Genomic DNA, 25,228 nt, shown 5'->3' with positions numbered 1-25,228 from the left:
TCTGACTAGTTGTCTTCATTTACTGCTTGCCCATCAGTCTATTCCTGTTCTCCGAGCAAACCCTCGACCCCACCCCAACTTGGCTTGACCCGAACTGCCAGTGGCCCGAACTGGCCGACCCGAAATCTGGCAAGATCTGAAATCCGGCAAGTTTTCAGCCCCAAGGTTGCCAATTTTGAGACACTGTACCTGCGATTGCCAATTGAACGGGGGACATAAATTAGACTTGGTAATTAACAGAGTAAGTAACGACTTCCGGTTGCGGCTATGCCTGGGTCGGTCGCACGTTCGGCAGCTCCCGCCATGAACGGACCTTTGGGCCCTTTTAAGGAGCCCCAGCGGCACTTGGACGACAATTCCCAGTGTGGGAAGGCAGCAGTCAGGTTCCCCCAACGCTGTATGGAGTGGACCAGGAGCGGAGCGGTCAAAAAAGCGGCACTGGAAAAGAGAGGAGAGCGGGTGCGGAAAAGCAAGATGGCGGCGGGCGGAGACCAGGCAGCGTGGGCTCAGTGATCTCGGGAGCAGCAGGAGTTTCTGAAAAGCTGCTTTGCGGAGTAGAAGGCGGAGATGTTGGCCCCTATGAAGGCGTCGATCGAGAGGCTGGTGGAGACCCAGAGGGCGCAGGGGACGGCGATTAAGGAGGTGCAGCAGAAAGCCTCTGATAACGAGGATCAGATCCTGGGCCTGGCGGTGAAAGTGGAGGCGCACGAGGCGCTGTACAGAAAATGGCAGGAGAAGTTCAAGGACCTGGAAAACAGGTTGAGGAGGAAGAATCTGCGGATTCTGGGTCTCCCTGAAGGCGTGGAGGATTCGGATGTCGGGGCGTACTTGGCTACGATGCTGGGCACACTGATGGGCGCGGGAGCCTCCCCGAGGTCCCTGGAGCTGGATGGGGCACACTCAGTCCTGGCAAGGAGGCCGAGGGCGAATGAGCCGCCAAGGGCTGTGGTGGTAAGGTTTCACCATTTCACCGACAGGGAGTGTGTCCTGAGGTGGGCGAAGAAGGAGCGGAGTAGGAGGTGGGAGAATGCTGAAATCTGCATCTACCAGGACTGGAGTGCAGAGCTGGCCAAGAAGAGGGCAGAATTCAACCTGGCCAAGGCGGTTCTCCATCGAAAGGGGGTGAAGGTTGGGCTGTTGCAGCCAGCGCGGCTGTGGGTCACGCATCAGGACCGACACCACTATTTTGATACGCGGACGAGTGTGGATCTTCATCCAAAATGAAAAGCTGGACTCGAGTTAGTGGTTTGTGGCAGGTTATGGCGGTGCTGGGGAGTGGGAAGGGGCGATTTGATTTGATGTGTGTGTTTCCTGGGTATGTGTATTGATTTGGGAGGGGCTGTTCCCCGCGATTGAAGGGGAGAGTGGGGGCCAGAGGCCCTGGGCCTTTGGGGATCGGGGAGAGGCTGCAGGAGAAAGGAGCAGCGCCATAGGGGGCGGGGCCGGCCCAGGCAGGGAACGCGGGCTTTTTCCCGCGCAAAAGCGGCGGGGCTTGGCCCGACGTGGGGACAGTACCGGACGGGAGCTCGCACTGGTTTGTAGGGGGAGTGGGGAAGGTGGGGGGGGGGTACTTCGAGGGGGAATTCAATTGGGGGATCGTCGGCAGAGGCGGGAGCGGCCGGGGTCAGCAGGAGTCAGCTGACTTACGGGAGTGCAATGGGGGGGAGCAGGGGGGGCTAAGCAATTGCCTGGTCAGGGGAGGCGGTGGTTGGGGGGGGGGGGTGGGGGGGGGGGGGGTCTGGGTTGCTGCTGTACTGACTGAGGGGGAGCTGGAGGTAAGAGGGAGAGTCGGGGCGGGGAGCCCACGTCTGGGGGGCTGGAGAGTGCGGGAGGCTTGGGCACGTGGCTGGCCTAAGAAAGGAGATGGCTAGACGGCAGGGGGGCGGGGGCGGGTAGTCCCCCGATCCGGCTGATCACGTGGAACATGAGAGGCCTGAATAGGCTGGTCAAGAGGGCCCGGGTGTTTGCGCACTTAAAGGGACTGAAAGCAGACGTCGCAATGTTGCAGGAGACACACCTGAAGGTGGCGGATCAGATCAGGCTGAGGAAGGGATGGGTGGGGCAAGCCTTTCACTCTGGGCTGGATGCGAAGAACAGGGGGGCCGCAATCCTGGTGAGCAAGCGGGTGATTTTCGAGGCGGTGAGTATTGTGGCGGATAAAGGGGTCCGTTATGTGATTGTAAGTGGTAGGCTGCAGGGGGCCCGGGTGGTGCTGGTGAATGTATATGCCCCGAATTGGGACGATGCAGGGTTCATGAAGCGCATGCTGGGCAAGATCCCGGACCTGGAGGCAGGCAACCTGATAATGTGCGGGGGGGACGGACTTCAATACGTTACTAGACTCGGCACTGAATCGATCTAGGTCGAGGTCGGGCAGGAGGCCAGCTGCGGACAAGGTTCTGAGGGGTTTATGGATCAGATGGGGGAAGTGGACCCGTGGAGGTTTGCCAGGCCAGCGGCGAGAGAGTTCTCCTTCTTTTCCCATGTGCACAAGGCCTATTCACGGATAGACTTCTACATGGTGAGTAGGGCGTTGATCCCAAGAGTGGAGGGGACGGAATACTCGGCCATAGCGATTTCGGACCACGCCCCGCACTGGGTGGAGCTGGAATTGGGGGAGAAAAGGGGCCAGCGCCCGCTGTGGCGCATGGATGTGGGACTGCTGGCGGATGAGGCGGTCTGTGGGAAGGTCCGAGGGTGCATTCAAAGTACATAGAGGCCAATGATAATGGGGAGGTACCGGTGAGTGTGGTCTGGGAGGTGCTGAAGACGGTGGTTAGGGGAGAGCTAATCTCAATCAGGGCTCACAGGGAGAAGAGGGAGAGGATGGAGAGGGAGAGATTGGTGGGGGAGATACTGAGGGTGGATAGGAGATACGCGGAATCCCCTGAAGAGGGGCTGCTGAAGGAGTGCCGGAGCCCCCAAACGGAGTTTGATTTGCTGACTACGGGGAAAGCAGAGGCCCAGTGGAGGAAGGTGCAGGGGGCAGCGTACGAGTCTGGGGAGAAGGCGAGTCGGATGCTGGCACATCAGCTACGTAGAAAGGAGGCGGCTTGGGAAATTGGAGGAATCAGGGACAGAGGGGGAAACACGGTGCGGAGTCCAGCCAAAATAAATGAGGTCTTTAGGGATTTCTACAGGAACCTGTACAAGTCAGAACCCCCGGAGGGGGGGGAGGGGATGCGGCAGTTCCTGGACCAATTGAGGTTCCCGAAGGTGGAGGAGGGACAGGTCGAAGGTTTGGTGGCCCCGATCGGGATGGAGGAGCTGGTTAAGGGGTTGGGGAGTATGCAGGCGGGCAAGGCCCCGGGGCCGGATGGGTTCCCGGTCGAATTCTATAGGAAGTTTGTGTAACTGTTGGGTCCGTTGCTGGTGAGAACCTTCAACGAGGCAAAGGAAGAAGGGATTCTTCCCCCGACGATGTCTCGGGCACTGATCTCGCTGATCCTCAAACGGGACAAGGACCCACTGCAGTGTGGCTCGTATAGGCCGATTTCGCTCCTCAATGTGGACGCTAAGTTTCTGGCGAAGGTCCTGACCACTAGGATTGAGGACTGTGTCCCGGGAGTGATACACGAGGACCAGACAGGGTTTGTGAAGGGCAGGCAATTGAATGCCTCAAGCGGGACAAGGACCCGCTGCAGTGTGGCTCGTATAGGCCGATTTCGCTCCTCAATGTGGACGCTAAGTTTCTGGCGAAGGTCCTGACCACTAGGATTGAGGACTGTGTCCCGGGAGTGATACACGAGGACCAGACAGGGTTTGTGAAGGGCAGGCAATTGAATGCAAATGTGCGGAGGGTCCTGAATATTATCATGATGCCCTCAGAGGGGTGGGAGGCGGAAGTGGTGGCGGCAATGGACGCGGAGAAGGCCTTTGATCGGGTGGAGTGAGAGTACCTGTAGGAAGTGCTGGGTAGGTTTGGATTCGGGGAGGGGTTCATAGGGTGGATCAAATTGTTGTACCAGGCTCCGGTGGCGAGCGTATCGACAAATCGGCTGAGGTCAGAGTACTTCAGACTGCACCGTGGGACGAGACAGGGGTGCCCCCTGTCCCCCCTGCTGTTTGCCCTGGCAATTGAGCCACTGGCCATGGCACTAAGGGAGTCTAGAAACTGGAGGGGGTTGGTCCGGGGAGGGGAGGAGCATTGGGTCTCGTTATATGCAGATGACCTGCTTTTGTATGTCGCGGATCCAGTGGAGGGGATGGCAGAGGTCATGCAGACCCTTGGGGAGTTTGGAGACTTCTCAGGGTACAAGCTCAATGTTGGGAAGAGCGGGCTCTTTGTGGTGCATGCGAGGGGTCAGGAGAGGAGGCTGGAGGAGCTACCGCTCAAAGGGTGGAGAGGAGTTTCTGGTATTTGGGTATCCAGGTGGCCAGGAGTTGGGGGGTCCTGCATAAGTTCAACTTGGCGCGGGTGGTGGACCAGATGGAGGAGGACTTTAAGAGATGGGACGCATTGCCACTCTCCATGGCGGGCAGGGTGCAGTCCGTTAAAGATGACGGTCCTCCCTAGGTTCTTGTTCGTGTTCCAGTGCCTGCCTATTCTCATCCCTAAGGCCTTTTTCAAGTGAGTGAGTGTGGTAGTATGCATTAGGGGTCATGTGGGACTGTGAAGCCGTGATGCCATTGGCTGGCAGATCCCGGGTCCTGGTTGGCTGTTGATCTCTAGCTCCGCCCTGAAGGCGGAGTATAAGAACCAGGAGTTCTCCCCCGCAGGCCAGTCTGTTGCTGAACTGCGGGGAACAAGTCACGCTTAATAAAGCCTCATCGACTTCACCTCTATTCGTCTCACAGGAGTCTTTGTGCGCTACAGTGAGTAAGAGCATTATGGGGTTTGTATGGACATGTAAGACCCCGAGGGTTAAGTGACTGTTCTTGGAGTGCAGTTGGGGCGGGGGGGGGGGGGGGGTGTTGCTGGCACTGCCGCATTTGTGTAGCTATTACTGGGCAGCTAATGTGGCAATGATTTGGAAATGGGTAATGGAGGGAGAGGGGGCGGCATGGAAAAGACTAGAGGCGGCGTCATGTGTAGGTACTAGCCTGGGGGCACTGGTGACGGCACCGTTGCCGCTACTGCCGACGCGGTACACCACAAGCCCCGTGATGGCGGTGACATTGAGGATCTGGGGGCAGTGGAGACGCACAGGGGGGAGGTGGGGGCCTCAATCTAGCAAGGGTATAGCCTCGAGCAGGACGACCAGCTACAACCCCCGGGGGAACGGGCAAGTAGAGAGGGAGAACAGCACGGTCTGGAAGACCGTCCTACTGGCCCTACGGTCCAGAGATCTCCCAGTTTCACGGTGGCAGGAGGTCCTCCCGTCGCTCTCCACTCCATCCGGTCGCTGCTGTGTACTAGCACTAACCAAACGCCTCATGAGCGCCTCCTTGTCTTCCCCAGGAAGTCCTCCTCCGGAACGTCGCTGCCGACCTGGCTGGCGGCCCCAGGACCCATCTTGCTCCGGAAACATGTGCGGGCGCACAAGTCGGACCCGTTGGTCGAGAGGGTTCGCCTCCTCCACGCGAACCCGCAGTACGCCTACGTGGAGTACCCCGACGGCCGACAGGACACGGTCTCCCTGCGAGATCTGGCGCCCGCCGGCAACACGCACACCCCCCCGACACCAATCACCCCCTCCTTGCCACCGGCGCACCCCGCGACCGCCCCCTTCCCGGGAGGATCGGTCCTCCTCCCAGGTCCGACCAGGAGTGAAGCTGAAGCTGAAGCAGACACCGAGGAGCTCCCGGAGACGACAACACTGGAACAAGCACCTGCACCACCACCGGGGCTGAGGCGATCGACAAGGCAGACGAGACCACCCGCTCGGCCCGTGGCATCGGTGTAACACAAGAATGTTGTGGACTTTAACGAGAATTTTTTTTTCCTCTTACGAATTTTGTAAATAGTTCACAAACCCTGTACATAGCCCAATGTAGGGCAAAGTGTAGAGCATTGCAAAGACATGCCAAAAATTTTCTCCTCCCAGGACCAGCCTTGTAAACCCCTACCACCATGCTAAGCACCACCCCGCCGGGTTCATTCTTAACAAGGGGTGAATGTGGTAGTATGCATTAGGGGTCATGTGGGACTGTGAAGCCGTGATGCCATTGGCTGGCAGATCCCAGGTCCTGGTTGGCTGTTGATCTCTAGCTCCGCCCTGAAGGCGGAGTATAAGAACCAGGAGTTCTCCCCCGCAGGCCAGTCTGTTGCTGAACTGCGGGGAACAAGTCACGCTTAATAAAGCCTCATCGACTTCACCTCTATTCGTCTCACGGGAGTCTTTGTGCGCTACAATTTATTAAGCGTGCTTAAAGGACTATGGAGCTCAGGATCGTCCCGGAATGCCTGAGGATCAGCCCCCACGCAGTGAACTCAGCAGCAGTTTTTAAACACTGGCAGACTTGTTTCGAAGCCTACCTCCGAACGGCCCCCGGCCGGGTCACAGAAGACCAGAAACTACAGGTCCTGCACTCAAGGGTAAGCCCGGAAAGTTACCCTCTCATAGAAGACGCAGAGGATTTCCAGACGGCGTTCACAGCACTAAAGAGCATCTATGTGAACCAGATCTACGCACGCTACCAACTCGCAACAAGACGGCAAAGTCTCGGAGAATCGCTAGACGAATTCTACGCCGCGCTGCTAATTTTGGGACGGGCCTGCAGCTGCCCGCCGGTAAACGTGATTGAACACACGGACATGTTAATTTGTGATGCGTTTGTGGCAGGTATGAACTCTCCCCAAATCCGCCAAAGACTTTTAGAAAAAGAGTCGCTAGGACTCTCAGAGGCACGGGCCCTTGCAGCCTCCCTAGATGTGGCCGCGCGAAACGCCCGCGCCTACGGCCCCGACCGCGCGGCAGCCCCTTGGGCTCCGTGGACCCCCGTTGCGACAACCCCCCCCCACAGGCTTGCGCGGTTCAGACGCAAAATCGTCCCGGGGGGGCCCGCTGCTATTTCTGCGGCCAGGCGAAACACCCCCGGCAGCGCTGCCCGGCCCGCGCAGCGATTTGCAAGAGTTGCGGGAAAAAGGGCCATTTCGCGGCTGTGTTCCGGTCCCGGGGGGTCGCCGCTGTCCCCAGAGAAGAGGGAGCCCTGCGCGTTCCAAACACTCCCCAACCCCCCCCAGCGCCCCATGTGCGACCCGCAGGCGCCGCCATTTTGGGTCCCGGCCACCACGAGGGGAGGAGGGGCGCCGCCATCTTGGGACCCCCCAGCCCTGCGCGACGCATGGGGGTGGCCATTTTGTCCACCCCCGCCGCCATCTTGTGACCCCCCAGCCATGTGCGATGCATGGGGACGGCCATTTTGTTCACCCCCGCCGCCATCTTGGACGGCAAATATGGACCCCAGCATCGACGGCTCCACGGGGTTTGAGGAAGACGCTGAAGCACTACGACCACGTCTGGCCTCAATGACGCTGGACCAAGCACGGCCCCGGACGCTCCAGACGACGACAACAACGGTGCTGATCAACGGACACGAGACACCATGCCTGGTCGACTCCGGGAGCACAGAAAGCTTCATCCACCCCGACACGGTAAGGCGCTGTTTTTTGACCATCCGTCCCAGTGCGCAAAAGATTTCCCTAGCTGCAGGATCCCACTCCGTACAGATCAAAGGCTTCTGCATAGTGACCCGAACGGTTCAAGGGAGGGAGTTTAAAAACTACAGGCTCTACGTCCTTCCCCAACTCTGCGCGCCCACATTACTGGGATTAGACTTCCAGTGCAATCTGCAGAGCCTAACTTTCCAATTCGGCGGCCCAATACCCCCACTCACTATCTGCGGCCTCGCAACCCTCAAGGTTGAGCCCCCATCCTTGTTTGCAAACCTCACCCCGGATTGCAAACCCGTCGCCACTAGGAGCAGACGGCACAGCGCCCAGGACCGGACCTTCATTCGGTCCGAAGTCCAGCGGCTACTGAAGGAAGGCATAATCCAGGCCAGCAATAGTCCCTGGAGAGCACAGGTGGTAGTAGTAAAGACAGGGGAGAAGCAAAGGATGGTCATAGACTATAGCCAGACCATCAACAGGTACACACAGCTAGATGCGTACCCTCTCCCCCGCATATCCGACATGGTCAATCGGATTGCCCAATATAAAGTCTTCTCCACCGTGGGCCTCAAGGCCGCCTACCATCAGCTCCCCATCCGCCCAAGTGACCGCAAGTACACAGCCTTCGAGGCAGACGGGCGATTATACCACTTCCTAAGGGTCCCATTTGGCGTCACAAACGGGGTCTCGGTCTTCCAACGGGAGATGGACTGAATGGTTGATCAACACGGGTTGCAGGCCACGTTCCCGTATCTCGACAACGTAACCATCTGCGGCCACGATCAGCAGGACCACGACGCCAACCTCCAAAAATTCCTCCAGACCGCTAAAGCCTTGAACCTCACATACAACGAGGACAAGTGCGTTTTTAGCACAAACCGGCTCGCCATCTTGGGATATGTAGTGCGCAATGGGATAATAGGCCCCGACCCCGAACGTATGCGCCCCCTCATGGAATTTCCCCTTCCCCACTGCTCCAAAGCCCTGAAACGCTGCCTGGGGTTCTTTTCATATTACGCCCAGTGGGTCCCCCAGTACGCAGACAAGGCCCGCCCCCCTAATACAGACCACTACCTTCCCTCTGTCGACAGAGGCTCGCCAGGCCTTCAGCCGCATCAAAGCGGATATCGCAAAGGCCACGATGCGCGCCATCGACGAGTCCCTCCCCTTCCAGGTCGAGAGCGACGCCTCCGATGTAGCTCTAGCAGCCACCCTTAACCAAGCGGGCAGACCCGTGGCCTTCTTCTCCCGAACCCTCCACGCTTCAGAAATCCGCCACTCCTCAGTGGAAAAGGAAGCCCAAGCCATAGTGGAAGCTGTGCGACATTGGAGGCATTACCTGGCCGGCAGGAGATTCACTCTCCTCACTGACCAACGGTCGGTAGCTTTCATGTTCGATAATGCACAGCGGGGCAAAATCAAAAATGACAAGATCTTAAGGTGGAGGATCGAGCTCTCCACCTTCAACTACGAGATCTTGTACTGTCCCGGAAAGCTGAACGAGCCGTCCGATGCCCTATCCCGCGGCACATGTGCCAACGCACAAATAAACCATCTCCAAACCCTCCACGAGGACCTCTGCCACCCGGGGGTCACTCGGTTCTACCACTTTATAAAGTCCCGCAACCTCCCCTACTCCGTGGAGGAGGTCCGTACAGTCACCAGGAACTGCCACATCTGCGCTGAGTGCAAACCGCATTTTATTCAGGCCGGATAGTGCGCACCTGATCAAGGCTTCCCGCCCCTTTGAACGCCTCAGTCTGGATTTCAAAGGGCCCCTCCCCTCCACCGACCGCAACACATACTTCCTGAACGTGGTGGACGAGTACTCTCTCTGCCCCGACATGACAGCGGCCACAGTTATTAAAGCCCTTAGCACCATATTCACACTGTTCGGTTGCCCCGCATATATCCATAGCGACAGGGGGTCCTCCTTCATGAGTGACGAGCTGCGCCAGTTCCTGCTCAGCAAGGGTATGGCCTCGAGCAGGACGACCAGCTACAACCCCCGGGGGAACGGGCAAGTAGAGAGGGAGAACAGCACGGTCTGGAAGACCGTCCTACTGGCCCTACGGTCCAGAGATCTCCCAGTTTCACGGTGGCAGGAGGTCCTCCCGGACGCTCTCCACTCCATCCGGTCGCTGCTGTGTACTAGCACTAACCAAACGCCTCATGAGCGCCTCCTTGTCTTCCCCAGGAAGTCCTCCTCCGGAACGTCGCTGCCGAACTGGCTGGCGGCCCCAGGACCCATCTTGCTCCGGAAACATGTGCGGGCGCACAAGTCGGACCCGTTGGTCGAGAGGGTTCGCCTCCTCCACGCGAACCCGCAGTACGCCTACGTGGAGTACCCCGACGGCCGACAGGACACGGTCTCCCTGCGAGATCTGGCGCCCGCCGGCAACATGCACACCCCCCCCCGACACCAATCACCCCCTCCTTGCCACCGGTGCACCCCGCGACCGCCCCCTTCCCGGGAGGATCGGTCCTCCTCCCAGGTCCGACCAGGAGTGAAGCTGAAGCTGAAGCAGACACCGAGGAGCTCCCGGAGACGACAACACTGGAACAAGCACCTGCACCACCACCGGGGCTGAGGCGATCGACAAGGCAGACGAGACCACCCGCTCGGCCCGTGGCATCGGTGTAACACAAGAATGTTGTGGACTTTAACGAGAATTTTTTTTTCCTCTTACGAATTTTGTAAATAGTTCACAAACCCTGTACATAGCCCAATGTAGGGCAAAGTGTAGAGCATTGCAAAGACATGCCAAAAATTTTCTCCTCCCAGGACCAGCCTTGTGAACCCCTACCACCATGCGAAGCACCACCCCGCCGGGTTCATTCTTAACAAGGGGTGAATGTGGTAGTATGCATTAGGGGTCATGTGGGACTGTGAAGCCGTGATGCCATTGGCTGGCAGATCCCAGGTCCTGGTTGGCTGTTGATCTCTAGCTCCGCCCTGAAGGCGGAGTATAAGAACCAGGAGTTCTCCCCCGCAGGCCAGTCTGTTGCTGAACTGCGGGGAACAAGTCACGCTTTATAAAGCCTCATCGACTTCACCTCTATCCGTCTCACAGGAGTCTTTGTGCGCTACAGTGAGTAAGAGCATTATGGGGTTTGTATGGACATGTAAGACCCCGAGGGTTAAGTGACTGTTCTTGGAGCGCAGTTGGGGCGGGGGGGGGTTGCTGGCACTGCCGCATTTGTGTAGCTATTACTGGGCAGCTAATGTGGCAATGATTTGGAAATGGGTAATGGAGGGAGAGGGGGCGGCGTGGAAAAGACTAGAGGCGGCGTCATGTGTAGGTACTAGCCTGGGGGCACTGGTGACGGCACCGTTGCCGCTACTGCCGACGCGGTACACCACAAGCCCCGTGATGGCGGTGACATTGAGGATCTGGGGGCAGTGGAGACGCACAGGGGGGAGGTGGGGGCCTCAATCTGGTCCCCGATACGGAACAACCATAGGTTTGCACCGTGCAGGATGCATGGCGGATTCCTAAGTTGGCATCGGGCGGGAATTAAAAGGATGGGGGACTTATTCATTGATGGGACATTTGCCAGTCTGAGGGCGCTGGAGGAGAAATTTGGGTTATCCCCGGGAAATGCCTTGAGGAGGCAGATAGGGGAATTCCCGCTGCTGCCTGCCCGGAGGATACAGGACAGGGTGATTTTGGGGGTGTGGGTCAGAGAGGGTAAGGTCTCGGCGATATACCAGGAGCTGCAGGAGGCGGAGGAAGCCTTGGTGGAGGAGCTGAAGGGCAAGTAGGAGGAGGAGCTGGGTGAGGAGCTGGATGAAGGCCTGTGGGCTGATGCCCTGGGCAGGGTTAATTCCTCCTCCTCTTGCGCCAGGCTCAGCCTGATCCAGTTTAAAGTGGTGCACAGGGCGCATATGACAGGGTTGAGGATGTGTAAGATTTTTGGGGTAGAGGACAGATGTGTGAGGTGTTCGGGGAGCCCAACAAACCACGCCCATATGTTCTAGGCGTGTACGGTGCTTGCGGGGTTTTGGAGAGACTTTGCAAAGGCTATGTCCAAGGTCTTGGATACTCGGGTAAAACCGAGCTGGGGATAGCAATATTTGGGGTGTCAGATGAGCCAGGAGTGCAGGAGCCGAAAGAGGCCGGAGTTCTGGTCTTTGCCTCTTTGGTAGCCCGGAGAAGGGTCTTACTAATGTGGAGGGACGTGAAACCCCCAAACGTGGAGGCTTGGCTCAATGACATGGCGGGGTTTCTCAGGTTGGAGAAGATAAAGTTTGCCTTGCGAGGGTCTATGCAGGGGTTTTCCAGGCGGTGGCAACCGTTCCTGGACTTTGTCGCGGAACGCTAGGTGGAGGTCAATAGCAGCAGCAACCCGGGGGGGGCGGGTTTTCTTGTTTGGTTTATGTAAGGGGCGTTTGCCCCATTTTGTTCTTAATTTGTTAAATTGTTTAAGGGTTGGAGGATTAAGTTGCTTTGTTTGTTGGCGTAATGCCCTTTTTATTTTTATTTTGTATATTTTCTTTCCTTTTTGAAGTGTTTTGTAAAAATTCTTGAAAAACTTTGAATAAACATATTTTTTAAAAAACAGAGTAAGTAACTTTTTAATGATAATATTTTTATTTTTGAATTATGACTTAATCACTTTGGCCCAGTAAGGGAATAATTGAAACGAATATCTCATTACTATTAATTTATTTTTAACGTAAAATGGTTTACTTTTTCATTTTTGTCAATTTTTCCTTCTCAGAATTCAATCTTTTCTTTCTAGTTCTATTTAGTAGTGGATTTGACTTTAATTCATCCTATTTCCTTCTTAGTCGATCCTCTATTTCTTTCTCTATCCAGTTGATCGCATAATTTCTCAAGCCCCAGATGCTCTGTTGCCTTTCCTGTGTCATTATTAGCTCACACTCCCAACACTTGCAGCGCGCAATCTTTTTTTGCTGAAGGGTTAGGAAGAAAGTCAACCTAACACGGCGTACTGCAAGATCCATAGAAGGAGGCCATTCGGCCCATCAAGTCTACACCGGTCCTTTGGAAAGGGCACCTTACCTAAGCCCACACCTCCACCCTATCTCTGTAACCCAGTAACCCCACCCAACCTTTTTGGGCACTAAGGGCAATTTAGCATGGCCAATCCACCTAACCTGCACATCTTTGACTGTGGGAGGAAACCGGAGCACCCGGAGGAAACTCACGCATTCACGGGGAGGACGTGCAGACTCCGCACAGACAGTGACCCAAGCCGGGAATCGAACCTGGGACCCTGGAGCTGTGAAGCAGCTGTGCTAACCGCTGTGCTACAATGCCACCCATGATGCTCTACTTCAGCAAATTCTGGATCATTACTCTTGGCCCAGATCGTATTGTACTGGTGAGATAGGCTATTTACACTTTTTTAAAAAATGTTTTGTATCCCTTGTGTCCCCCCCCCCCCCCCCCACCCCCCCCCCCCCCACCGCCTCGCGATGAACAACTCCTCAAATATGGTCGCGAACATTCCCTACCTTGCCTCGAAATCCTCCGCTGAACCTCTTAACTTGTATTTGATCTTTCCCAGCTGAAGAAAGTCATATCTGTCACCCAGCCAGGCCGCTACCTCCGCTGACGTTGCTGACTACCACTCCAATAAGATTCGGGGTCGAAGGCCACAATATCGGCCTTCCTCCCCTTCATCAGCTCTGGCTTCCCCGATATCCCTAATATCGCCACCAAAGGGTCCGGCTCCACCTCCTCTCCCACTATTCTTGCTAACGCCGTGAATACTCCCGCCCAGAATCTCTCCAACTTTTTGCAGCCCCAGAACATATGTGCGTGGTTCGCTGGTCCCCCCCCCACACTTTTCACACTCGTCTGCCAGCCCCTGAAAGAATCCACTCATTCTTGCCCGAGTCATATGTACCCTTTGTATGACCTTGAAATGTATCAGGCTCATCCTTGCGCACGAGGAGGTCCAGTTTACCCTTCATAGGGCCTCACTCCATACTCCCCAGTTTTTCTCCCCACCTAGCTCCCCCTTCCACTTCTCCTTAATCTTCACCACCTGCTCACCTCCCTGTTCTCCCAATCACCTATATATTACATAGAATTAACAGTGCAGAAGGAGGCCATTCGGCCCATCGGGTCTGCACCGGCTCTTGCAAAGAGCACCCTACTCAAGTCTACACCTCTACGCTATCCCCATAACCCAGTAACCCCACCCAGAACTAAGGGCAATTTTAGCATGGCCAATCCACCTAACCTGCACATCTTTGGACTGTGGGAGGAAACCGGAGCACCCGGAGGAAACCCACACAGACACCGGGAGAACATGTAGACTCCGCACAGACAGTGACCCAGCAGGGAATCGAACCTGGGACCCTGGAGCTGTGAAGCAATTGTGCTAACCACCATGCTACCGTGCTGCCCTTGATCCTACTCTCCCCTTCCACATCCGGAAGCAACAGTCGTTCCAGCAGGGTGTACCTCGGCAGCCTGGGGAACTCTTTCCAAACCTTCCATGCAAAGTTCCTTACCTGCAGACACCTAAACTCACTTCCTCTCGGGAGCTCTACCCTCTCCTTCAATTCACCTTTACTGGCAAACCCTTCCTTCAAATACAAATCCCTCACCTTAACCAGCCCCACTTCTCTCGTACTTCCTATATGTGCTATCTATCCCCACCCCCCAGCTCATAACTGTGGTTTTCACACAACGGCGTCAACACCGACGTTCCCCCAATCTTTAAAGTGCCTCCTCAGCTAGTTGCAGACCTTCACCGTGGACTACACCACCGGGTTCCCTGAGTATCTGCTTGACGCCATTGTAAATACTGCCGTCACCATAGCCCTTAAACTGGACCCCTTTCAGGATTCCTCCTCCATCCTAACCCATTCACCCCCTCTCCTTCCCACCGTTGCCTCAGCTTCTCCATGTTTTCCGCCCAATAGTAATGTAGCAGGTTCACTAATGCAAACCCTCCCTGCTGCCTCTGCCTCTGTAACAGGGTCCTCTTAACCTTTGGCACCTTCCCTGCCCATACAAAGTCCAAGACAATTGTGTCCAGTTTCCGAAAGAAGGCCTTTGGTATAAAGATTGGGAGTGTCTGGAATATGATCAGGAAGCTCGGCAGAATGTTCATCATCACCACTTGGACTCTCCCTGTCAAAGTCAAGTGCAATGTATCCCACCTTTTGAGATCCTCCCTAGCCTCCTCCACCAGTTTTGTTAAATTCCATTTGTGAAGCATTGCCCATTCCCTTGCTATCTGAATCCTCAGGTATCTAAACCTGTCTCTGGCCATCTTAAATGGCATCCCCCCTAAATTGGCTCGCCGACCCAACTCATTCACCAGATTTAACCTAGAATGCCCCAAACTTCCCCAACAGGCTCATGGTCCTCTCCATGCTCTCCAGCGAGATTGAAACACACAATAGTAGGTCGTTGGCATAGGGATATTTCCCTGGATGCGACCTGCCTCCGCAGCTGATGCACTATCATTTGACCCGCCTTCTCTCCATTTCGTACTTCACCCCTCTTGCCCTATGCAGCTGTCCTAGCGCCCTCCTAATTTTCAGCCTATCAAATTGCCCCTGTAATTTTTTCCTCCTCGTAAATCCCTCCGTGGCGGGCACCCTCAAGTACTCCCTATCTACCTCCACTACCTTGTTCATATTCCTCCCTCTTTTTCCTATCCGCATAAACGTTGAACAAGATAATCTCCCCTCGCAACTCCACTTTTAGCGCTTCCCAAAAAGTGGCTGCCGAGACCTCCCCATTTTGGTTCAATTCTACATAATCTTTAATCCCTGCCCGCACTTTGTCACAAAACCCTCTATCTGCCAACAACCCCTCCTGAAACACATGTTTCTTGTGGAAAATGACAAAGATGTTTGTGAGACCTGGGCCTAGAGGAGTCCCATGGCAATACCATCTATTTGGACATACATTGTGTCATCATCAAAGCTGAACTCAACTGCATGAGTAGCATAATTCATAAATTCAATTAATCCAGATTCATATAATGGTGGCATGTCACCATGATGTCGTGCCATGGTGGAAATGTCTATGGCTTCCTTGAAAACTACATCAGTGAATAGGCCAGCAATGTCTAATAAGTACATGGACATGGCTTTGCTATTGATATGCCAGTCTGTATGGTCCTCACAAAGGTGAAGGAATCTTTCACTGTGTGTAGAATTACAGGGCGCGATCCATTGACCACGCTGCGCGGGAAAAGCAGCTCGCTGCAGTGCAGCGTGGCTGTTGAAAGCCGGGAGACCTGCTCCTAGGTTCTACCCAGCTTGCAATGCCTCGCGAGATTCAACTCAATCTTGTGATGTGAATCCCGCCCACAATGAGGTAAGATCACTTTTTAGCAAATCTGCAACTTAGAGCAAGGCAGTAAAATGATGCTTAATAAATGTTTTTTTTATTTTAATGTTTTTCTTTATGAAAAAACAAATGCTTCATCTCCAGTTGCAAATTAACTTGAGGTCTGTGTAGATGACAACATGTTCAATTAATTGTTCATAAATAGATTCAATGCAAAATATTCAGCAAAGCAAATATGTAACTTTATTGGATAACAATCCTATATTTACATACAATCGTTTTACGAAATGTGGAACATAAATACAGATATGTTCCTAATGAGAAAATAGTCTGTTTTTTGCTGTGCAAAGAGGAGGTAATCATTAATTAATTTTGTAAGTTCATAAAGTTTAAAAAGTTTTAGTAAGTTCTTAAGGGAATTCACAAAAACAATTTCCTCACCAGTTTCACACAATAGTTTGCACTAAGAACAATGTAGACCGTAGAGCTTATTCCATTAGAATTTCATTGTTTCAACAGTCAAAGTAATTTCAAATGTGGTGTCAGTGGTGATCTTTCTATGGAATTCTAGAACATTCTGTTTCTCACTTCATTTGAAATATTGATCAAATGAAATGTAAGAGTGGGTCCATTTTGCAGGGTTCTGTGCTGGGTTCAGATCAGCTGACCCACAGTATGGAGAATTGAATATGGAGGGTTGTGTGGTGGATTGTGGTGACTCAATCTACCTGTGATTACAATTAATCACCAGAAAACTGGAGCACTTGCGAAATGGGTACACTAACCTTTATGCCAGGTTTCTCCAATCCACATTGTTATTGAACTGGGTTTAAAACTGGGAGCCTCGTCTCAGAAAAATATACCTTAAAATAATCATCTTGGCTGTGTTTTGCATTAAAAATCTTTCAATAGAAAACACTTCAAAAGCCTGCCTTCTAAAGATCTTCAAAGTCATTTTTTTGCAGTTTAGGCTCTTAGTTTAAATTTTTGGAATTATTACTTCAAGAGAATCAAGGGGGCGAAAGAAAAGAAAAATGGGAAGTCAGAGAATTATCACCAAATTTCAAGCTGACAAGCAAGACTAGCATGAAACAATTAAGTGAAACGAGAGCCACACAGTACTTCAGACAGTTAATGACATTTTGTTTTGATGTTTTAAGTTTAATTTGTGATTCACTTTTTATTGAAGGCAGCTTCTCTTTAAGGGACTGTCCCTTTAATTTGTCCCTCGGTTTATTTGATTTAGTTTACTTGGTTATTTATTTTGATCAAAATAGTTGGTGGACACCAATTCCACCTCATTGACCAATATAAAAGTGATTTAAAAAAACAAAATATAGATAAGGGGAATGATTATTGCTGTGGAGCGGTAAATAATACTGGATGTAATGCTGCGTAATATTGGTCGGGATGTACTAATTGATTGAATCCCTGCATTAATTGACTTGAATGCGCATTTCCTCTTTTAAAGTATTAGGTAATCAGGTTACAGTGTCTGCACAATTTGAAGCTGCAGCCAACTCCATTATGCAAAGTAACAGCTGCTATCTGTTGGATATTCCATCCATCCTCATGACTCAGCATTTCATTCAGCTCATCGAGGACTAAGCATAACTTCCAGTTCCCAGTTTGATTCAGAAAATGTTGCCCATCCCAAAAATTGTACTCCTGAGACACAATCTCAGACTAAAGGGACGATCCTTTAAAACAGAGATGAGGAGGAATTTCTCCAGCCAGAGGGTGGTGAATCTGTGGAACTCATTGCCGCAGAAGGTTGTGGAGGCCAAATCACTGAGTGTCTTTAAGATAGAGATAGATTGGTTTTTGATCAATAAGGGGATCAGGGGTTATGGGTAGAAGGCAGGAGAATGGGGGTGAGAAAGATATCAGCCATGATTGAATGGCGGAGCAGACTCGATGGGCCGAGTGGCCTAATTCTACTCCTATGTCTTATGGTCTTATGGTTAAAAGTCTCTCACAATAACATTTGAAAAACAGAAGTTCTTCCCTTTTTTGAGTACCTGTGGAAAAATAAATTTTCAGGTATTCCATCAGAGAATGCAGCCATTAGTACAAAATGAACAGTGAGGAATTGAATGTGAGCAGAAAGGAGGAGTAGGTTTTTCCTCTGTGATGTTGTTGCCTGGTCAGCTGGCTAGTAATGCGTTTGATGTGTTTGAACATCCGTACATGTGGAACCATTTCAGGCAAGATTACTGCCCGGGACCGAGTTGCACAGGCAGAAGCACATATGTAGGTTTGTCACTTTCATTCTGTATGGGGTTTTCAAATGATGTGGAAAGGCAATGTGCTGCTGGCAAAGTTCATTAACGTGAAGGTCAGATTTTATTTCATTAATTTATTAGGTGTGAGCATTGCTGGCAAGGTTGGCATTTATTGGCATGAAGAAGGTGGTGGTGAAACACCTTTTGAAACTACTGCAGTTTGTAGGTGAAGGTAAGCTTGCAGTGGTGTTAGATAGGGAGTTCCAGGAATTTGACACAGCGACAATGAAGGAACAGTGATAAATGTCCAAGTCAGGATGGTGTTTACTTGGAGGGGAACTTACAAGTGGTGGTGTCCCCATGCGATAGTTGCCCTATTGTTCTGGGTGAAGAGGTTGTGGATTTCGTTGATGCTATTAAAGACACCCTGGTGAGTTGCTGCAGTGTATCTAAATACGAACAAATAGGCATATATGCATACATATGATTGTAAACACCCACCTATCCCTTGTTTACTAAGAATCTACACACAGCTGTCAGTGCGTGGTGAATGAATTGTTAAGGTGGTAGATGGGCTGTCAAACAAGATTACGGATTTGTCCTGGTTGGTGTCAAGCTTCTTGAATGTTTTTGGAACTCATCCAGTCATCCAGTCAAATGGACAGTATCCCTAACTTGTGCCCAGTAGATGCTCGGGAATCAGGAGGTGAGTCACTTGCTGCAGAATTCCCAGCCTCTGACCTGCTCTCATAGCCACAATATTTATATGGCTGGTCCAGTTAAAAATCAGCTTAATAGTGAGGCCCCCATCAGCATGTTAGTGGTGGATAATTCAGTGATGGTCATGCCATTCAATGTCAAAAGGAGATGGTTAAATTCTCTCTTGTTAGAGATGATCATTGATTGGCACATATGTGGTGTGTATGTTACTCCACTTATCAGTCCAGACGTGAATGATGTCCAGCTCTTGCTGCTTGAAGACACGCACTGCTTCATTATCTGAGTGTATCGGGGGAGGTGGGTGAACCCTTGGGGCTCCCCTTGGGTCAAGAACCAAAGTCCTCAGCAAACTGGGAATAGAGCCTAAGCCTGGAGCATGGGCTGAAGAGAGTTGGATGAGTGTCTGAGCTGGAAGCTTAGGCTGGAGGACAAGGAAAGATGCCTCATGAAGAGGGGAGGAGGGCAGGAGCTGGAGCAGCAGGTCAAGACTAGTGAGATACTGTGTTAAAGAATCAAGTCCATGAATCAGGCCAACCTAGGCTTCTGACAGTGACTGGAGAGATGTCCTTAAGATTAGTTAGTAATGGTGTTACTGAGCCACTTTTGATGATGTATACTGAGGACCATCACATAGAGTACATTCTGTTTCCTTGCAATCCTCCGTGCTTCTTTCAAATTGTTTTTAAAATGGATTCATTAGCCGAGGTTTCATCAGGTTTGGTCTGATGACATGAGGTATCATGGGGTCTTAAGTCAATGTTTCAGACTCCCAGACCATTGCTCGAAAGCACACCTCTGATTGAGCAGTCTTGCCAGTGAGATGGGACATACGCAGGGATGGTGTTGCTCGTTTTAGCCTTCGTTTAATTGCTCTTGTTCTATCACCTTTGCTCTTGAGTCACCAGGTATCTTTCTGATACCGCCACGTGGTTCATGTCTGAGTAATGATCAATAATCCAACACACCGCTTAGTAAGAGTTAAATCAACACACATTTATTATATACAGTAATCAATACTTATACATTAATTCTACTTCTAAGCTACTTCCTACAACTAACAGGCCAATACTTAACTTTGGAAATGGCCCACCAGGTCAGGGAAACGAATGGCCTTTCGTATGTATTCTGAGCCTGCAGGATTCAAAGCGGGTACAGGTTGACAGTCAGGAGTGCCTATCTCGTAGCGAGCATTGGAGTAAGACCTACGGTTCTCGCGGCTGTTGTAGAAGGTCAGCAGAAGGGTCTCGAAGGGTGCGGAGAGGAGAAGAAGGGTCGATTTGAACTTGGACTCTATTCTTATAGTCCCCAGGGGCTTCCCGCCTTTCAGGCGGACCCTGTACCTGGTTGCAAGCGATTGGACTTTGTCCCAATCACTTGGTTCGATATTCTTCAATGCTGGAGCGATTCCTTGATCGATGGGCGGTTTTGGGGTGGTCGTTCACCTCTCATTGTGTAGGCTCCTGCTGGCGCCGAAAAGTCTGGGTTGTCTTTGTGTGTCTAATTTGTTGCACGTTGTTCCCGGGGATTGCTACTTAATATTCAGATGGCTGGTGTGTTGTTATGCTGATGGCTGCAGGTATCGATTCTGTCTGGCCTCCCCAGAGGCGAATACCCAGTTTTACCTGCAGCTGACTGTTTGAGCCCTGTTGGCTGATTTCCCCATCAGCTTCTTCCGTTTGCCATTTTAAATCGTGGTTTGGCCATTCTAATCGGGAGTTAGCCATTTTAACTGGCTACAATGGTGAGTGTGGAGTCTGGGACATTGGCTGATAGGTATTATCCTATGAGCATGACAGGGTCAGGATAAAGCTTGAGTCGTCTGCACAACCTCCCAGCTATTAGTTGGGAGGGCATTGCAGGATCAACTGAGCCTGGTGTGCGACATCAACAACAACACAAGAATAAAAGCAAATTACTGCGGATGATGGAAATCTGAAATAAAAACCTAAAATGCTGGAAATCCTCAGCAGGTCTGGCGAGATCCAAATTAACATATTTAAGTAAGCCATTTGGCTCATTTAAATATGTCTGCGCTGGATTCTGTCATGGCCCAAGAGCTAACGGCCGTGCCTGGGAGACCTCGCCATGGTTGAGCTGGTCAGTGCAGGAAATGATGTGAGTGTGGACGCATAGAACATAGAACATACAGTGCAGAAGGAGGCCATTCGGCCCATCGAGTCTGCACCCACCCACTTAAGCCCTCACTTCCACTCTATCCCCATAACCCAATAACCCCTCCTAATCTTTTTGGCCACTAAGGGCAACTTATCATGCCCAATCCACCTAACCTGCACGTCTTTGGACTGTGGGAGGAAACCAGAGCACCCGGAGGAAACCCATGTACAGGGGAGAACGTGCAGACTCCGCACAGACAGTGACCCAGCGGGGAATCGAACCTGGGACCCTGGCGCTGTGAAGCCACAGTGCTATCCACTTGTGCTACCGTGCTGCAATTAGACTCGATGGGGCATTCCTCGCCGAGGCCAAAAAAACAGTAAAGTGTCTTTAAATAGCAATGTCTTTCTCAGTGTTGCAGGCACCGAGAAACATACTCTAAATGCTCCCAAAACGGGTCTCTGTTTCTGTCCTGTTAAATTAATCCATGATGTGGAGATGCCAGCGTTGGACTGGGGTGAGCACAGTAAGAAGTGCTCCGAAAGCTAGTGATTTGAAACAAACTTATTGGACTTTAACCTGGTGTTGTAAGACTTCTCACTGTTAAATTAAGCCCAAAGTTTCTATTCTGTATGACTCAAAAGAAGTGTGATACAGACTCGAAAAGTTAAGTCTGTCTCTCTTTTCACAGCTGCTAGCTGACTTGCTGAGATTTTCCAGCATTTTCTGTTTTTATAACAACAACTAATTGCATCTTTAATAAAAAGCCATTTAGTAAGATCATGGTTGATCTGAGATAGGTATGAAGAAGCATCTTAAAGGAGGAAAAGAGACATAGAGGTTTATGAAGGGAATTGCAGACTGTGCCAGTGGGAGGATGCCAATGGATACAAATAAGTCCTAATGACCCTTTTGCATCCACTTAGCGACCCTGCAGAAGAATCTCTGGGCCCTCATGATTCTCCGATCGTCTGGGCCGGGAATCACTTGGGCGCAGATCACTACTAGTATCTACCAGAGTGGCCCTGACGTGGTGGACCTCATCGTGGGCCAAGGTGGTAAACCCTAAAAGGGAGCTGTCCCCAAAGTCCATCCAAGGGCCACCCTCCCCTCCACTATGCATGACCTGCCCACCCCTCCCCTACTAGACCCCCCCCCCAGGCGACCGCCCTAAAATGGGAGATACCCCGAGAGAACCCCCTAAAACAGGAGACACTCTCATAGACCCCCTAGATTGGGAGACCCCCCCAAAGATTCCCAGATCAGAGAATCATAGAATTTATATTGCAGAAGGAGGCCATTCGGCCCATCGAGTCTGCACCGGCCCTTGGAAAGAGCCTTACCGAAGCCCACACTTCCACCCTATCCCCGTAACCCGATCTAACCTTTTTTGGACACTAAGGACAATTTAGCACAGCCAAACCACCTAACCTGCACATCTTTGGACTGTGGGAGGAAACCGGAGCATCGGGAGGAAACCCACATAGACACAAGGAGAACGTGCAGCCTCTGCATAGACAGTGACCCAAGCCACGAATCGAACCTGGAGCAACTGTGCTAACCACTGTATTACCGTGCTGGCCACTACAGAGACCCTCTAGATAGGGAGACACCTCACAGAGAACCCCTAGGTAGGGAGAACCCCTACATAAAGGAACCCTTCCCCAAAAAGAACCCCTACATAAAGAAACCCCCACAGAGACCCCCCCTAACTAAAGGGACCCCCAAGAGACCCCCGAAATAAAGGGACCATCCAGAGCCACCTTAACTAAAGGATCCCCACCCCCATAGAGACCCTTTAATTAATATTGCACAGGTGTCATGAGTTATTGTCATGGGAGTGACCCTTTAAGAAAGGTCTTATTACATGGCTTCAGTGATTACATTGTGTGGGTGGAGCTGGGCTGCGGCTCTGTGAGCTGATTTTGGTTTTGGTTTCACATTTGACTGCTGTGGACTCAGGGAGAAAGAAATGTTTTGTTCCTGGCTCTCTATTTTAAATTTAAACATCTGTTCCAGTAAAAAAAAACATTGATTATAGCTACCTGCTGTTGTGGTGACTTAAAAGATATAGTTTGCTTTCCGGAAAGCTTTAAAACTCCTGGTGAGACGGGGTCAGAATCTCAGGGGAAGCCAGTCTTATTCAAGTGAGAATGCAGAGTGCTGGGCCAAGCCCTTGGAAGGGATTTTTGGTTTATGGGATTTTGTTTTTGAATTGGAACAGTTAAGGGGGAATTAATTAAATGTTGTACATAGATTACTGCAGCTGTTTGTAATTGATAAAAATTCTTGCTGTGTGTTTATATAAATGTTAACTCAGTTCTTAGAATAAAACGTATTTTGATTAAAGTGTCTGGGAAGACTGATGAAACACATTGAAGAGAAGGCTCTTATGCTCATCCTAGCCAAATTCAACAAAAAGTTGTTGGTCGGGTGAACTCTATAATACACTTTGGAGTTTATAAACACTATATTCTTAGGAGATATTCCTTGTTACCCAGAATCCAAACTTGAACTTGCATGGGCACCTCAAATAACCCTAGCAGCTGTGGGTGGCACAAAAAGTAGGAATTGTGAGAGCTCCCTGGGAACCAAGTAAAAACCACATTATATGTTTACAGTGGTCGCAGACACCTTGAATGTAGTACTGGGGTCTGGTACAAACAGGGTTAATGTGGGACTGGGTACAGTAAGAAGGCACATGACCCAGAGCCAGGGTCAGCCTGGAGATGGAAAGAGATCTGTCAAGATCTAGAATTGAGTCAATTCCACACCTGTACCCTCTACTGTATATATGTGTCTAGTTATGAACTGTTAATAAAGACTTGCTGTTAACATGATCAAGATTACAAAGTTTACTTCATGGAGTATGAAGTAAGATTCTTCAGAAATAATTCTGCACTCATTTGGAAGAGGTCTAACTTTGAGTTGTTTAATGAGGCTGCCATTTCTGGACCAAAATTTAAATTTTAAGTTCACGCAGATGCTGTAATTTAATACCCACCCCCTCCCCCGACTTCCAAAGTCGAGCGTAGCTATTTGATCAGGTGATGGGAAGTCTGGGGTAGGTAGGCTTGTGATTAGTCTTCTTGCCCGCATGTTAATTGAGGCCCTTGAGTGGAAAATTAATGGCAACTTAAGGTCCTCAGCCCGGTGTGACTGGTATTAAACCAGCAGTGGGCAGGAGACTCTCCTAATGGATTTTCCTCTGGCCTTGTAGGGTGAGGGATTCTCCCATTTAAAGGCAGGTAAGTGCCTGATTCAGGGACTATGTATCTGAAGAGGAGGGCCCACTGAGAACAGCCATCACACCTTTGTCACCGTCCTCCTCCCAGCAACCCCATCCTGGTGTCAGTTAACCTTCTCCAGGGATTCAGAATGAATCCTGGCAAAGGCCCAAGTATGAAGGTGCTGTCAGTAAGGAGAACTACTGGCCTCTGATTAGCTGGAAGCTCACCAAGGGGGGGATTTCTACCTGACTGGGGAATGTCCCGTGATGAAATGTTCCCTGTGAAGCTGAAGCAGGGTTCATGCTGTCAATTAGAGACTTAGTGTCCTCTGAGCTCCTGAGGATCACGTCAGCAGGGGCACCACCCGTTCTGGTGGCGGACGTAAGGCTCCCCACTGCCCTCATTAAATTCTACCTTATGCATTCTCCGTCCCATTGTGCCAAGTGTTGAGCAGGGGTCGCTCAGAAAGTTTTCAAATTTCCTTTCACGAGCCGACAAAATAATGCAGCCAGCTGCTTGCCTGCTCATGCCCCCTCCCACCCATCACTGGGCCTGCTTTGCCAGCTGGTGCAGCTGCTAACCGATTTCTCACTGCCCCAGAACCAGTGAGTTGCTGATGGACACTTGCAGGTTGCCAGCAACAACCTTCTGAGGCCCTGGCCTTGTCCTCATGTCGGTGCAAACTGATGAAGTGGGAAATGGTTCAGAAGGGCACTTGGCACAGAAGATGGCTGCCTGACACACAAGATGGAGACACAGAGAATAAAGCAGACATAACTGATGCCTGGAGTCCAGCGGGGTGCCAGTGGGACAGATAGGAACAGATCCAGGACAAAGGGAGCCAGACAGTAAGATTAAGAAATACAAAAATGCGGGACACCACTTGAATAAAGCTGACTTCAGCCAAGCTGTACACGATGAGATGCTAATACGAATGTCTTGGGCCATTTCCTAAAACAAAGGGACAATCGATACTGCTTTCCTGCTGCTGCCTGTAACCTGTAAAACCTCTTTAACTATAACCATGTGTAAATGGTAAAACGCTTACAAATAGCGATGTACAATCTATAAAATGTTTAAAGATAACAAGGT

At 51.3% G+C, this 25,228-nt stretch overlaps 1 protein-coding gene across 2 annotated transcripts in view; it reads left to right on the top strand.

Moving 5' to 3' along the window:
* The window catches only part of lgi2a (leucine-rich repeat LGI family, member 2a), a 134,939-nt gene that overhangs the window by 66,183 nt on the left and 43,528 nt on the right, over positions 1–25,228 (top strand). The window lies entirely within an intron of this gene.

Source organism: Scyliorhinus torazame, chromosome 3, assembly GCF_047496885.1.
Source record: "Scyliorhinus torazame isolate Kashiwa2021f chromosome 3, sScyTor2.1, whole genome shotgun sequence".
Classification (NCBI taxonomy): Eukaryota; Metazoa; Chordata; class Chondrichthyes; order Carcharhiniformes; family Scyliorhinidae; genus Scyliorhinus; species Scyliorhinus torazame.
Note: the sequence above shows the minus strand (reverse complement) of the source record. Positions and strands in the feature narration are given on the sequence as shown.